This window comes from Choloepus didactylus, chromosome 15 (assembly GCF_015220235.1).
Source record: "Choloepus didactylus isolate mChoDid1 chromosome 15, mChoDid1.pri, whole genome shotgun sequence".
Taxonomy (NCBI): domain Eukaryota; kingdom Metazoa; phylum Chordata; class Mammalia; order Pilosa; family Megalonychidae; genus Choloepus; species Choloepus didactylus.
In genome coordinates this window covers 55,177,851-55,194,247 of record NC_051321.1, presented here as the reverse complement: position 1 = coordinate 55,194,247, position 16,397 = coordinate 55,177,851, and the positions used below count along the sequence as shown (strand labels likewise).

Sequence of the window (16,397 nt, the reverse complement as noted above, 5' to 3'; positions counted from 1 at the left end):
TCTATTCGTGTTGTGAAATAAAACAGACATCATGTTTTTATCCTCAGAACATAAAACAGTATTGCACTTCCAGTGCTATGAAATAGATATACAATTTCAGAAAGTAAGATGAGTAAGTCTCTAGTTCTGTTGAAAAATAATTATGGCTTCATGTTTATTTTTTTTCATGTTGAACCTATTGCCAGATAATTATTTCAAAATGATTCTCTTTCCCAATCCTGTGGAAAAGAATTTTTGGTATGTTTTGATTGGCCAGCATACCGTCATGCATCTTATGAGCTTAATCTGATGTAAATGTATTCTTTTCAGGCAAAAGAGAAAGACCATGTCCAGAGATGACAGCAGTGGCACCCAAATTGCTCAACTGACATGCACTCGGTTTACTATATCTCTTTTTGTCATATTTCTCTATAAGGCCTTCTCTGCCTCATTAGCTCCAGGAGCACCATGGACTTCTCCATCATAACCCTCTACACACTCATTCAGTGTTGGAGTTATAATCTTTTCCTTTCTGTCTTTCCTGTTATATTGTAAACTGCAAGAAGATAAGGACCATGTCGGTTTTATTTCATTCCCTATTCCTAGTGCCTAACACTGTGCTTGGTACATAGTAGGCTCTATTTAAATATATTTGGAATAAATGAATGAAAAATGAATGAACAGGAAATCACTTCCTGCGCACAGGGATGGGCAGTTTAATCCCAAGACATGCTTTCAAAACAGCTCTTTCTAGACAAGTACAAGTGACACAAAAATTGTCTAAATATACTGTTTATGAGAATATTTATTTGTTTTCCCACACTATGAAAACCCTCTTATCTGGCAGTAGTGTGCACTTGGTACTTACCACTTTTACCTTTTGTTATGTTTACATCTTATCAAATCATGTTATTTATATGTTTATACCTTGGATGCTCTTAGACTCCCTCTCTGCCTGCTCTAAGTTTTGGATGCTTCAGGTAAAGCACCTTATCTGTCCCAACTTCAGGTTCCAGCATTAAATTCTGGTATTGGCCCATACCAGTCCCTGGATTGGCAGAGATCAGATACTGTTTGATTTTAACAGAGAATTGGGATCCTAATGAAGAAACTTTTAGGCATTAAACATGAGGTAGCAGGGAAATGGTCAAATTTTACCTCGAACTTCTTTCCTCCCTTTTAGATTTCTTCTTCCTATTAAATAACCATCCAAAAGTAGGCAACCCTCCAAGGGGATGGTTTATTGGTTTCTGATCTCAGGTTTCAAGAAATGGGGCTCCTAGGGAAAAGTATTAGTGTGTGTGATGTCATCAGGGGAGAGGAAGAGGTGGGTCTAGGAAGAATTTATTCTGTGCTCAAAGTTGTTGCTCATCTTGTACCACATTTCAACTCTTCCCACATCCCATCCTCATATCTTCAAAAATGTGACATTTTGGCAATTCTCTTGATCCTGTCTCTTGCTGCAAAAAAGTTTTACCATTTAGTGACTGGGGTACTGTCTGTTGTATGGATTATATTAAAAATGATTGCACAACTGTGGCCAAAAGTCTTTATGTATGAGATTCACAACTTTCCCCCTCTGTGACTGCCTGCTTGCCTCCAGGTCTTCTGTTAAGCTAATCAAGAAAATGGACAGCAAGATTTGAGAACCGGAAGAGAAGAGACAGATAGGGGATTTTTTTTTTTCTTGACCTTAGAAGAAGAAAAATTTATTTTGGTATGGGAAACACAAAAGAGGAAATGTCAGAACACCGAGCTCTTGGTAGGTTAAGAAAAAGTGTTGGTGAGGTGAGAGTCTTTGGAAAGAACTTTAGAGTGGGTAGAGAATGGGAAGAGAAATGAAGAAATAATTTTAAAGACTTCTGCTAGTTATTCTTTTGGCATTATTTGAGAGTCCCTAACAAATATTTGAATTACCTTCTGTTTAGTCTTTGTTGTCAAACTTGTGTTTTATTCTTGAGTGTGACATGTTACACAGACTAGACCACATGGACCCCATGTTTAAATGAGTTCTTTCTCCCTTATGTGTCCCTATATCCCTACATAGAAACCAACGTTGCAGGTAAGCAGAACACAACTAATCAGAATTTACTCAGCCAATTCAAATTTTATTTTCCACAGTATTCTTGGGAGAAACAAATAAATGAAAGACAATCATTTAAATTCTGTCAAAGCATGTATACATACAACTGTTACAGGTTACATCCATTTCAATCTTTAATACTTTCTACACCCACAACTCTAATCAATAAACACAAACACTCAACTGAATGTCAGAACAATAATCCTGAGATACTTCAAAAATCTCACTCTTTGTACATACTAAAAATAGAAAGACAACTAATACATTGAGAAAAAAAAACTTTCAGCAAAAAGGGATGAAGACAATGGAGGTTTTGACTTCAGTCTGAACCCCTTCTAGCCCTGGGCATTGTGGTTAAGGGCAGTTTGGTGCACACCCATTTGGCCACCATAAAGACACAGCTTGCGACTCAAAAAGGGTTCAGTCACTTGTGGCCATATGCCCTGAATGAAAAAGGAAACCTTACATTGGGGCCCCCAATCATTTTGCTTGACTTCTTTTTTCTGCTTTTAAACATGAGATTTTATGATCAGCATCTTAAAGAAGCATATTGAAATCTCTCTGTACCTTGAGGAAACTCTAAGACACCAAAGGGCAAAACAACTAGGCTTTTCCCTTTCCCAGTGGAAACTTTTTCCCAAAATGGCCCACTCCTACCAAGCCTTTGGGTCTCCTCAGGTGTTTGTACCTTTCCTGTACCAGACAAAGAGACAGGCCCATAAACCATACAGAATTCATAGGCATTTTGCCTCCCTTAATTTCTGTTAAGAAGAAAGCCCTGAAATGCAACTTCCATTGGATGGCTTCCATCCTAGGCCACACAATTGGCAAAGCCCTGAGTCACAAGACCTCCCAAAAACTTGGAGATGCCTGGGAATCTGAATCAGGTACCAATGATTATTTTAGCAGTAGAGGCCTTTTGTTTTCATTTGCCACTGTTGCTTAAGCAATTCTTTGACATGACTTTCAAGTCTCATACTTGATCTTTTTTTTCACTGACATATTTATCCTGATTCTTTCCTCCTCTTCTCAGTCTTTGGCTCTTGAAATCTCTGCTAAAATCGATCTCAACACCATGGTTTATGTTTATGTCTCCCCCCAAGTGCCAGGTCACTAATGTGGTGAGTGGAGCTCTGGGAAACAGAGCCGAGGAGGCTGAGTCATCAGTCATCATCTTCTGTCTGCTTGAGTCTGACCAAAATGACAGAGGCTCCTCTCACCAAAGTGTCACTGAGAGACCACAGGAGAACGGAGGTGGTGGACTTCTCCCCCTGACTCTAACTGTGCTAGTAAAGGTCACATTTTTGGCAGAGTAGTGGGGAAATGTTGGTATAGAAATCACAGCGCAGCTTCCATTCTCTTTTGTCCTTCGGGCAGCTTAAATGTGACCCTTTCTGAACTGGTGAAACCGCTTTGGAAAGTTACTAAGGCTTAACATATGCATGCCCTGTGATCTAGCATATTCCACTATCTATTAGTATGTATTCAACAGATATCCATTCATATGTTCACCAAAAGACGTGTACAGGTATGTTCATAGCACTATTTATATAGCTTAAAAACCCCAGAAACTACCTAAGTATCCATCAACATTATAATGGACAAATAAAGTATGGTATATTCATACAATAGAATACTATATAGCAATGAGAATGAAAGAACTACAACTACATGTGACAATATGGATGAATCCCAAATACAGAATACTGAGCAAAAGAAAGTAGATAACAAAAGAGTAAATATGGGATGGTTCCATTTACATAAAGTTAAAACTTAGGCAAAACTAATCTATGCTTTTATTAGTCAGGATAGAGGTTACCATTGGGGGTTATCACCAGAGGGAACATGAGGGGGTCTTTTGTGGTGCTGAACGTCTTACTTCAATTAAAAATTTTTTGAAAAGTGATATTCTCATTGAGGACTTTCCTGTTCACCTTGCATAAAGATCCCCCTACCCCGATCATCAATCCAATCACAAAATCGTGTTTATGTTCTTCACAGCACTTTTACTACTTGCTATTTTCCTGTTATTTATTTGCCCTTTCTCAGTATCCTTGTTGTCAATATCCCCTAGAATGTAAGCTCCATGAGGGTAGGTATCTTGTTTATGTTCAACTCTGTCTCCCAGCTCCCAGAATAGTCCTACTTAACATAGTAGGACATCAATAAATGCTTGATGATTCAACCAATTTGCTAGGTGATCCAAAGCAAGTTATAAAGTGTCTCTATAAATCTTTTATTCATTCATTCTACAAAGCTTTACTCAAGACTTCTATCCACACTGTAATAGATACTGTTACTGGACCAAGGCAGTGGATTCTTATGCCTAGTGCATTCAAATGACCAATTCCTGAGACAGTGGGGTTTCAAAGAGAGAAAGAGTTTTATTGCTAGGCACAAAGCAGGAAAGCAGTTGGCCTATTGGTCCAAAATCTGTCTCCCTGACCTGCAACAATTCTGATAGTTTTAAAGCATCAAAAGATGGGCAGGTTTTAGGATAAGTACAGTGGCCCCAGATTATGTATTTAGAGGTAATCTAATTATTGAGCATGTGCAGATTGATTACATGCTTAGTCACAGAATGTATGTAAGAAAATGGTGGCCTTAATATGATGATGGGCATGATTTTTAGTATTATAATGAGGTATAGGTGACTTGTAGGTTAAAGTCTAAGCTACTGTGCATGTCAGGGGGGCCATTTTGGTTAAATACAGCTTCAGTTATCAAGATAACTTTGGACTTGGGGTGGGTTAGTTGTGGGCTGACCCAAGACCTTCATTAACAAACATTAGGGGCTGTCTTTAGTGACCATAAGACTTTGAAGTCGAAAAACTGGATAAATGGGTACAAGTGAAGGTTAGACATAGGTTTTTACAATCACAAGGGCACAAGTTAAAGGCTGTACAATCATTATCAGAGTTTAAGGCAGCTGAATTATAATTCAGGTTTCAGGTATTTCCTTCTGTCTGCTCCAATATACCAGAAATTAAAAAAGAATAAGATTCAGTAATCATAATCAGTCCTTAAATCCTAACTTCTCGGTTACGATACTTCAGGGGATTTAAAGATGAAATGAGGCTGCAGTTTCTTACAGGAATGAAGCTGGCTCTTGCAAGCAGAGGCTAGATCAAAATATCATGCAGGTTTGAACTCAGTGTGAAAAATCAGAGGGTTCAGTATTAGCTGCCTGCAGCATTTGTTGAAAAGGGTTCTGACTATCAAACTACAACCCAGAACCCATGAATCTCGAAGACAATTGTATAAAAATGTAGCTTATGAGGGGTGACAATGGGATTGGGAAAGCCATAAGGACCACACTCTACTTTGTCTAGTTTATGGATGGATGAGTAGAAAAATAGGGGAAGGAAACAAACAAACAAACAGACAAAGGTACCCAGTGTTCTTTTTTACTTCAATTGCTCTTTTTCACTCTAATTATTATTCTTGTTATTTTTGTGTGTGTGCTAATGAAGGTGTCAGGGATTGATTTAGGTGATGAATGCACAACTATGTAATGGTACTGTAAACAATCGAATGTACGATTTGTTTTGTATGACTGCGTGGTATGTGAATATATCTCAATAAAATGAAGATTAAAAAAAAAAAAAGAAAAGAAAAGAAAAGGGTTCTGAGTTCCATAGGGGCTCAGCAGGAAAAAAAAAATGTAACATAAAAGATTAGTGATAACAACCATGAGATTGTGAAGGGGAGTGACGGAGTAGGTATCATGGATTTTGCTGTCCTTGGGATTGTCAATTTCTCATCAGGGGTGTTGCAGAGGTGAATCGAGGATCAGATGGAACCTGGACTAACAGATGACCTCTGAGTCTTTTCAAATCTGGGAGTCAATGAGTCCAATAATAAGTCCAGTGTTTAATGCTCTTATGGAACTAAATAACGGACTGCTTTAGTTTCTCTGTCTATAAAATGAGAGGAAGCATTACGGCTATTTTGCTGCTTAGGTTCGCAGACATCTCAGGGAGATGAAATCCCTAAGCTAGTCTGTAAATGGACAGAAATTTGGACATCTTTCTTGCCTTGATAAGAGCAAAGGAAATAAATGAAAAATAAAATAATAATAATAATTATAACTATCATTTCTTGAGAACCTACTATATACCATGTAATAAGTTGAGTATCTAAGGTAACTTACCACATTTTATCCTAAAAACAAACTGATGAGGTAGGAATTCTTATTCACATTTTACAAATATGAATACTAACAGAGAGGCTTAAAAGCTTGCCCCTTAGAAACAGTCAGTAAATAATTGGCCTGGTATTAAATCCACATCTTTTTCTAGAGCTCAGAGATGTCATAGGGAGTTAGTACTGCTCCTCAGACATTGCAATCCCACACAAGGGCAAGACAAACCTACTGGTGAAGATAAATGTCCCTGCTAGCAGTTGATACTCCCTTCCTCTCTATCAGCTCCATTCCCACAGGTACTTGGGGCTCCCATACTGCCCACCGCCCCCATCCACACACTCAGGAATCTGGGCCTAGACAATTGCTTTCAATCAGGTCTCTGAGGTTTCTCAACTCTGCTACTCTATTCAGAGCAGCTAGACTTTTTACTGCTTTTACATGCTGGGCTTCTGCTAGGTTGAACCACATGAAACTGCTGATATTCAACCACTTAGACCTACAAAAATTGCAATTTCATATTATTAACACTAATACATAATGGATCCTTTAAACAGAGGGTTCAATGTTGAAATAATTTGAAAATCATTGCTCTAGGCCTATAATGAGTCTGATGTCCTGATCGGCCCAATAAAATTTAACTTGATGCATCTATTTGACAGGATTGGATCAAGTTAACATCTTCTTTTAAGGTTCTCATTACAGATGCAAGAACAAAGACCCTCACACTTTCTTTCTGTCTGATTGTGGCAGCCAAGATTGAATGGGAGATATAAGGAGTACTAAAATCATGGGGAGATAAGTTTTACAACTCAGAAATAAACTTGTAAACTGCAAAGAGCCTTTTTTTCCACAAAAGGAATCAAAGTTTGGATTTACCTGAGAAGTGAAGGAAAATTATTTTCCCTACACCCTTGTCTTCTGGTTGATTCCACTTTAAAAAGTTTAAAGTTTAACAAATTCAAAAGAATTAAAAAATAAAACAAACTTGATTAAAAGCAAGCCAGTAGCTCTTCCATCTGGTCCTAGGACATTGTGTGGACCCAGGATGAATTCAGTGAAGAAAAAAAAAATTGAACTCTTGCCCTTTTTTATCACTAGTGAAAGTGTAAATAGGTATAATTCTTCTAGAGGACAATTTGTCAAAATACATTTTAAAAAGTCTCCCAATTCTGCATGACCACTGAAGCAGATTTATTTCTGGGGTCTTATTATGAGGAAACAGTCAAGGATCTCAAAAATATTTAGCCAAAGGATATTCACATGCTTGAATTAACAGTGAAAAAAACGTTTAAAAATATATAAAAATGTAAAAATAAAATGTAAAAAAAAACAAAAGAAAACACCTAAATGTCCAACAAGGGATTGGTTATTTGTCTTACGGTATTCTGTATAATGTAATACTACGCATATCAAGAAAAATGATATATTATCGTATTAGGGCTCTCCAGAAAAACAGAACCAAACAGGAGATAGATAAATACATATGTAAATATTAAGAGATTCATAATAGGAATTGACTCACATGACCATGGGGATTGGCAAGTCCAAATTTTGTAGTGCAGGCTGCAAGCTGGGAACTCAGTGATGACACTGAATTCCCCAAGAGAAGCCACAAGTTGGCAACTCCAATGAAGGTGATGAGGAATACCCCAGGAGAAGCTGACACGCTGAAGTAGAGACAAAAATTCCTTCTGGCTGTTGAATTCATCAGTTCTCCCTTTAAGGCTTTCAGCTGATTGGATGAGGAGACTTCTCTCATTGCTGAAGGTAATCTCCTTTGTTGACTGTAGAGGTAATCAGCCATAGATGCAATCAACTGACTAATGATTTAAATCTGTCTACAAAATACCCTCACAGTAACAATCAAAGTGGATACCATAACTTACCCAAGTTGACACATGAAATTAACCATCACAAATTCCAATGAAAAAGAAACTTCAGTAAAATGGCAGAATATAAATTAAACATGTAACTAAACAATCAATAGTTTTCCTATCAATAAAATGAAATTATTAGAAAATATCATGAAAGTGAAGATCCCATTTAAAATAACAATAAAAATACATAAAATACCTAAGTTAAGAATGTAACAAGTATGGAAAATCTGTAAGAGGAAAACTTTAAAGAGCTTCTGAAAGACATAAAGTTAAACTTGAACTTTGGAAAGAATACTATGTTCTTGAACAGGGAAACATCATCATAAAAATATCATTTTCCCAAAGTTAATTTGTGCACTTTCTGTGATTCTAATAAAATACCAACATTATTTTTTAGAAAGAAGAAACGTTTATTCTGAAGTTCACATGGAGAAAAGGACAGTCAAGAAGAGCCAAGAGCCAAGAAAAACCATAAAGCCTCTATCATTAAAATAGCGTAATATTAGTACGTGATTGGACAGACAGACCAATAGGACAGAAATTTTAAATCCTAGAGTAGAAACAAGTACATACAGAAATTTAGTATATACTAAAGGCATCTCAAATCACTAGGTTTGTGGGAAGGGTGAGAAAAATGGACTTTTTAATACATGGTGTTGGGACAAATAGATAATCATTTGAAAACAGATAAAATTGGATCCACCCCTCAAGTCACACGCCTGTAGATACTCCAATTCAGATATATACATGCTAAAAAAGAAACCACATAACTAATAGAAGAAAGCATAGGTAAATTCTTTTATAACCTAGAAATAAAGAAAACCTTTCAAACAATGACTCAAAATCCAAAAACAATAAAAGATTGAGAAATATTATTACATAAAAATAAAAACATACTTTTGCATGGCAAAAATAACCTAAGTGAAGTAAAAAAAATGACCAATTAGCAGAAAATGTTAGCAACTTATAACATAGAGGGCTTGACTCTCTAACATATAAAGACTTCTTAAAAATTAGGGAAAAAAAAACCCAATAGAAAAATGGGCAAAAGACACAAATTGGCAATTTACAGAAAAAGAAATAAAGTGGTTCTTAAACATATGAACAGGTGGTTAACCTCCTTATAACAAGAGAAATGAAAACTAAAACTACAGTCTTATTACTATTCCTCACCTATCAGATGGGCAAAAGTCCAAATTTGACAATAAACGCTGTAGGTAAGGCTGTGGAGAAATGCACTTTCATATACTCTTGGTTAGAGTATAAAATGGAACAGTTCCTTTGGACCAGAATTTAGCAGTATCTAAATAACTGCTTTTACTATTTGTCCCAGCAACCCACTTCTAGGAATGTACTTTGACGGTGCACGTCCACCAATATGAAACAACCTACACCCAGGGGTTGGCACTGTGGTCTTATTCCTAATAGCAAAATATTGGGACAACCCAAATGTTCATTCAAAGGGGACTAGTGAATAAACTATGATATAACCACACAACGGAATGCAAAGCAGTTTTTAAAAGAATGAGGACAGTATCTGTGGTGGTTTGGAGCTGTATGTGCTCCCCACCCCCTCAATCCCCAAAAAAGCTCATAAACTTAATCCATTCCTGTAAGTAGGACCTTTTGATGATGTTACTTCAGTTACGGTGTGGCTCATGATGGGTCTATTAGTTAATAGTTAATAGGTAATAACTAATGGTAATAACTAATAGATAATAACTAATGGGTCTATTAGTTATAACTATTGGTATAACTATTGGTAATAACTAATGGGTCTATTAGTTATAACTAATGGTAATAACTAATAGGTAATAACTAATGGGTCTATTAGTTAATAGTTAATAGGATTAACTATTACTGGAGCCCTTTATGAGCAAAATGATATTCAGAGAGAAAGCCAGGGAAAGCAAGAACCTGAAACTCAACAGAAGCCAGAAGGGAGAGGTCAGGAGAGGCTGCAGTATGCATTGTAGTGTGACAGAGGAGTCAAGGACCAAGGATCACTGGCAGCCAGCCTGCCCCAGAATGCCAGTCTTCAGGAAGAAAGCATCGCCTTGTTGATACCTTAATTTGGACTTTTTCCTGACCTCAAAACTGTGAGCCATTAAATTCCCACTATTTAACCCAATCCATTTCATGATATTTGCTTGAGCAGCAGAAGAAACTAAAATAATGTCTATGTACGAAGTAACCTACATTACGTATTAAATAGAATAAAAAAAAACAGTGCACATAACAGCATATATAGTATGCTGCTATATTCTGTGTCAGAAAGGAAGAGAATAAAAATATGTATGTGCATTTGTTTATTTTTGCAAAAAGAAACACTGAAAAGATAAAGCAAAAGTTAATTAAAATGGTAAGTATAGAGATGAGCAATGAGGGGAAACAAGAAAGAGGATAGAGAGGATAGGAATGGAAGTAAGACTTCTCTGAGTATAAATTTTTACTTCTGAACTATGTGAATGTTTTACTTATTTAAACAATAAATTAAATCCACAAAGGAGAGAAACAAAACCCAATTTGAAAATAAACTGCAACAAATGAATCTGATAGCCTCTTTTGTGGAGTGCCTGTTAAAATATTTTGTCTATTGTTTTTTTTAATTCGGTTGTCTCCTTCTCTTATCTTAAGAAAACAGGAGAACTTTCTATGCTCTGAGTATGTATCCTTTGTTGACCATGTGCCATTGCAAATATCTTCTCCCAGACTCTGGCTTGCTTTTCTGCTTTCCACATTTGTTTCTTTGTTTGATAAATATAAGTTCTTAATTTTAGTAAAGTCCAATTTACCAGTCTTTTCTAATAAGTACTTTCTGTTATCTTAAAAAAAAAATTGCTGCCTACTCCAAGGCCTTAGAGATGTTCTCCTATGTTTTCTTCCAAAAGCCTTATTGTTTTACCATTCACATTTAGATCAACAGTCTTTCTGAATTTCTTTTTTGAGTACAACATGAGGAAGAATCAAGATAAATTTTTCCATATATATATCCAGTAGATCCAGCACCATTTATCAATATGATCATCTGTTACATCCACTGCACTGCAGTGTCACCTTTGTCATAACTCAAATAACTATATATATGTCAGCTTGTTTGTCTTTGCACCAATTACACATTTAAGTTGTATTTTTACAAAATCTATGTAAATTAAATTAATGTAGAAATGCTCTTTGTATCACTGAAAACAGTTGGATGAGATTTTGATCAAATTTGTAGCATATGGCTATGAAGTGCCATGGAATCCCACACAATATAGCATTCGACCAGGGGATCCACTGGAGGTATGGGGAGAAGGAGGTAGGGGAGTGGGCCATGACTATGAGATCCGCTGGTCATATCATATATTGCCCTTTCCAGAAGCTGCCAGCCTGCTAGAGTGATGAAACAACCTGCCAAAGGTACAGCTGAAGCACTAACTCTGAGGCAATACTCTGAAAAGAGGGAGTGTCATCCGCCGGAAGGCACTATACACCCACTGAATCAGTGACCTCCGTAGGGTGCAGTGTCCGCAATGGGAAGAATACATTGGCCCAGGAACTAAGGGGTAGAAGCATCATTTGCAGTGAACCACTAGGAGACTCTGTGCTTCCTGTCCCCACAACTCTGGGCATCTTGGGCTCCTTGTATCCAGAACCAGTAGGCAAACAGGAGCCACTACCTTACCAGGAGTAATTAACCCTGATCAACAGAAGGAAGTGGGGCTGCTGTTACACAATTGGAATAAGGAAGAATATGTGTAGAACTCAGGTGCCCCACATGGGCCCTTCTAGTTACTCCCTTGTCCAATTGTGACTGTGAATGGACAAGTGCAGCAATCCTGACCTGAGAAGGACATGGTTACTTGCAGGTGACTCCTCAAGAATGAGGGTTCAGGTCAAACCAATAATTAAGTCACTAAGACCAAAAAGGTGGCAGTTGAGGGAGAGGGGAATTAAAAAAAGGACATTGGAAAGGAAGATGAGTTCCCACTGCAACCCCTAAAATTCCTATTCAGTGTCCTGTTGAGAAGAGAGGCTCATTGGAGCACTGGAGGAGCTGCTCCACAAAGGTATGTGGAAAGATGGAGCCACCGAGCACAACGGATGGACTGTGGCAGCCATCCAGTCTAACTGCTCTGAACTCTCTTCAAGAAAGGGAGCCAGTGGTTAGTGCTTTCAGGATCCACCTCAACTTTCAAGCTGAGGCCACACTCTTCCCAGGCAGCTCCTAGCCAGAGACTAAGTACAGCAAGGACACTAGAGCCTGGCCACTTCTGTAGATTCCTCTAATAAGCAATCTCTGCTTTGGGACTCCCTACTGGGTTGACTGAGACTTTGTCAGATCTGCGTCATGGTCTGAGGTTCTCTCTGCCCAATACTGCTACCTCCTTTCACAGGTGCCCAATCTATGTCACTGCTTGAAGTCTCTTCCTGCCAAATCTCACTTCTTTCCCCTTTTGTCCTTTGCAAACATACTCACCATAAACCTCTTCCACTCCTAACTCAGTTTCAGAGTCTACTTCCCAGAGGATCCAACTAACATAAATGGTTTCAGGTATAAGTTCAAAATTTAATGGCACAAGGGAAAGCATTGCAAATTGCAAGTGTTCATTAGGAAAGAACTCATTTTTTACATCAACAACTCTGTGTAGTGGGCTCCAGGGGAAGGGGAAGCAGAAGTTTATTTTTTTTAGTGACTGTTAAAAATTCTTTCAAGGAATGTATGGAAAAGACCAACTAGGAACAGAATAATAGCTCAGATCTACTAAAGAGTTACTATGTGCCAAGCTCTTCACGTGTAATTCCTGGCTTATTCCTCACAATACCATGTGAGGTGTGTAGTGTTTTTATTATTTCCATTTACAGATGAGCAAATGAAGCTTAGTTTGATTGCCCCAGTGACACAATTAGTAAGTTAAAGAGTCAGAATAGTACCCAGGAAAGCTTAAACTATTGACCACTACACCATACCAGTAATCCCTAGTTGATTTATGTTGCTTATCACTGAAAAATCCTAACAGATATGAACATTGGCTCCAGAGAGCAAGTTGTAGGGAATAAACCACAAGGGAATTTTGCACTCACATAAACAAATCTAAAATTATGAACTACCTTCCTAGGCCAAGCACCTCCAAAATCATTTCTAAAAAGATTGCTTAGATTTTTTTTTTTTTTTTTTTTGCTTGTATAAACTAGCCAATTATTACAACACTTTCAGAGCATAGACTTTCTCTTGAAATGTGTGGTTTTGCATATGACCCCAGGGCATAATGGAATGTGGACCCAGTGCCTGGCCTAGTGACAGTGAGATGGCAGGCATGAGGGGGATTATTTGCTTCCTTCTGAAAGAGAGCTCTCAGGGTAACCTCAGAGTGGTTTCTATAGACAAGGGAGGTAGACAGCTTTCTTTTGTTCTGGAATCTCAATGGTGGATTTAAGAGGGATGTAAGTATTCGGAAATCTCTGATTCCTTTTCCAATTCTCATGGCAATCTCAGCCCAGCAGCTACAATAGTTAGAGATTCTTGTAGCATTCTAGTCATAGAAAATGGAGGAATTCAGTCTGTGACTCCCTGAACAGAAAACTCTGAGTTTGATTTTGTAGGTTTCTGAATTATAATTTCAGGTGAATTTTCAGTCTTGCCAAGTATCTTAAGTAAAAATCTGTACATTTAGCAGAAAAGAGACCATTTGTCAGAAACTCAATACATTAGCTGAAGTAACTAGATGTCATTCTACAAGTGAATGATATGGGGGGGGGAGGGTCCTGTGAAGGTGTGGGCAACTGAGTCTTCCATGTTGCCTGAGGCATATCTGGGGTGGTGGCTTAGAACGCTGAGCCGCCCTGTAAAGATGTGTGTCTTGTGGCTACCATTGTCTTAAACCTAGATTGTATGCACCTGATGTAAATACACATGATCTAAACATAAGTATCTGGTGGGCTCTCCCCCACCTGAGCACCTTTAGCATATACACCTTATCTTCTGAAATAAATAGCTGGAGCAAGGCTGCATTGTCGTCCACTTAGCACGAGATGCAAGTGGGCCCCCTGCTCCCTTAATTCTTAGCTTTGTGTCTGTGTCTCATTCCTGTGTTGCCCTGTCAGCAATATGAAGGGACCTTGGACTTAAAGCACCCTAAGAGCAGCTGTCCAAAGGCATAAAAAGTAGCATGTGTCTTGTTTAGGATCTCTCCTGTCAAGTGGATGTGTTTAGATGTTCCTGATGCTGGTATGTGAATAGTGTTAGAAAGCCACTTACCAACTGTGCCTCATCTACAAGGAAGGTATTAGAATAGCTGCGGGAGTTGGTTGTAGGTTCCTGAAGCCATGGCTATGACAATATATCAGCCAGTGTGTCTCTGTGGGATCAGGGGAGACACACTACACTATTGCTAGTGTAGTTAGTCCCTAACTAGGCTTTCTAAGCTATCTCATGTCATCTGCTAAGGTAACAGCTTTTTGAATGAATTGCGGCTATGAGCTTGATCACCAGCATGAAGTTCAAGGGATCATTCATCACTGGTGGCAGTGATGGGATTACACTTAAAAGCAGTTCTTTAAAAGCAGGGCAAAACACACAGGAAGAAGGAAGTTGCTACTCCTTAGGTTTCATGATGGTCACTTCAATTCACCTGATGACTGCAAAAATCAGAGAGGGAGACTCGGGCAAGATGGCAGCATAGAGAGGAGTGGAAGCTAAGTAGTCCCCCTGGAACAACTACAAAAAACCAGAAACAACTAGTAAATAATCCAGAATAACTGCAGGGGGACAAATGAGACCATCCACTCATCATACACCAACCTGAATTGGGAGGAATGCCTGAGAACAAAGCATAAAATCTGTAAGTAAAACCTGCAGATCCAAGTCGTGAGACCCCCTCCCCCATAGCCCAAGCTGCAAAGCCTCGTGGTGCCAGAGAGAAGCTCTCTCCCAGCAGATGAATATAGCTCAGCTGAGCTCCAACTGGGGTTTTAAGTAGTGAGTGTGAACTGCTCACTACAGGTACGCATCCCCAAAAACAGACAGAGGCTTTGGGTGATGACTGACCTGGGAGAGCCGGATGGTCACCTTGGACTGGGTCTGAAGGGGACTGTTTCTTTTTTGGCTCAGTGGAGAAAGCCCCAGGCATTTTCAGTTTCCAGGGCTGTGACTCCGGGAAGGGTGGAGACAGCACAAGCAGAGAGGGAGACCATTGAAATGCTAATGACCTCCACCTGGGGGGCTGTCTTCTCTAGGAGGAAAGGGGTGGGGCCCTTTCCATTCAGAACCAGACCCCAGAGCCTGGGGGAACATGGCCATACCTCCTCACACCAGTCAGGAATTACAGGCTGACAGGTGCCACCTGCTGGGCAGAAAAGCACAGTGACCCGAGGCATCAAAAGGTGGAGCAATTTTCTAAGACACACCTGCAGGGAAACCAGATACTGAATATTTCTTCCCTCTGGGATCTGAGCCTGTTCTGGTCTGGGAAAACCTGATTTGGATAACCAAGGAAACCATGCCTAGACAACAGAAAATTAAAACCTACACTAAGAAAAACAAAGTTATGGCCCAAAGGAACAAACGTACACTTCAACTGAGATACAGGAATTTAAACAACTAATGCTAAATCAGTTCAAAAAGTTTAGAGAAGATATTGCAAAAGAGATAGAGGCTGTAAAGGAAGCACTGGACATGTATACGGCAGAAATCAAAAGTTCAAAAAAACAACTAGAAGAATCTATGGAAATGAAAGGCACAACACAAGAGGTGAAAGACACAATGGAAACATACAACAGCAGATCTCAAGAGGCAGAAGAAAACACCCAGGAACTGGAGAACAAAACACCTGAAAGCCTACACGCAAAGGAGCAGATGGAGAAAAGAATGAAAAAATATGAGCAACATCTCCGGGAACTCAAGGATGAAACAAAGTACAATAATGTACGTATCATTGGTGTTCCAGAAGGAGAAGAGAAGAGAAAGGGGGCAGAAGCAATAATAGAGGAAATAATTAATGAAAATTTCCCATCTCTTATGAAAGACATAAAATTACAGATCCAAGAAGTACAGCGTACTCCAAACAGAAGAGATACGAATAGGCCTACGCCAAGACACTTAATAATCAGATTATCAAATGTCAAAGACAAAGAGAGAATCCTGAAAGCAGCAAGAGAAAAGCGATCCATTACATACAAAGGAAGCTTCATAAGACTATGTGCGGATCTCTCAGCAGAAACCATGGAGGCAAGAAGGAAGTGGTGTGATATATTTAAGATACTGAAAGAGAAAAATCGCCAACCAAGAATCCTGTATCCAGCAAAGCTGTCCTTCAAATATGAGGGAGAG

At 38.7% G+C, this 16,397-nt stretch overlaps 1 non-coding gene across 1 annotated transcript; it reads left to right on the top strand.

Moving 5' to 3' along the window:
* Nucleotides 1-6,851: 6,851 nt before the first annotated feature.
* On the top strand, nucleotides 6,852-6,984 carry LOC119511053. Its single transcript, XR_005212137.1, has one exon. It is a non-coding gene; the product is annotated as a small nucleolar RNA SNORA31 (small nucleolar RNA).
* Nucleotides 6,985-16,397: the final 9,413 nt, after the last annotated feature.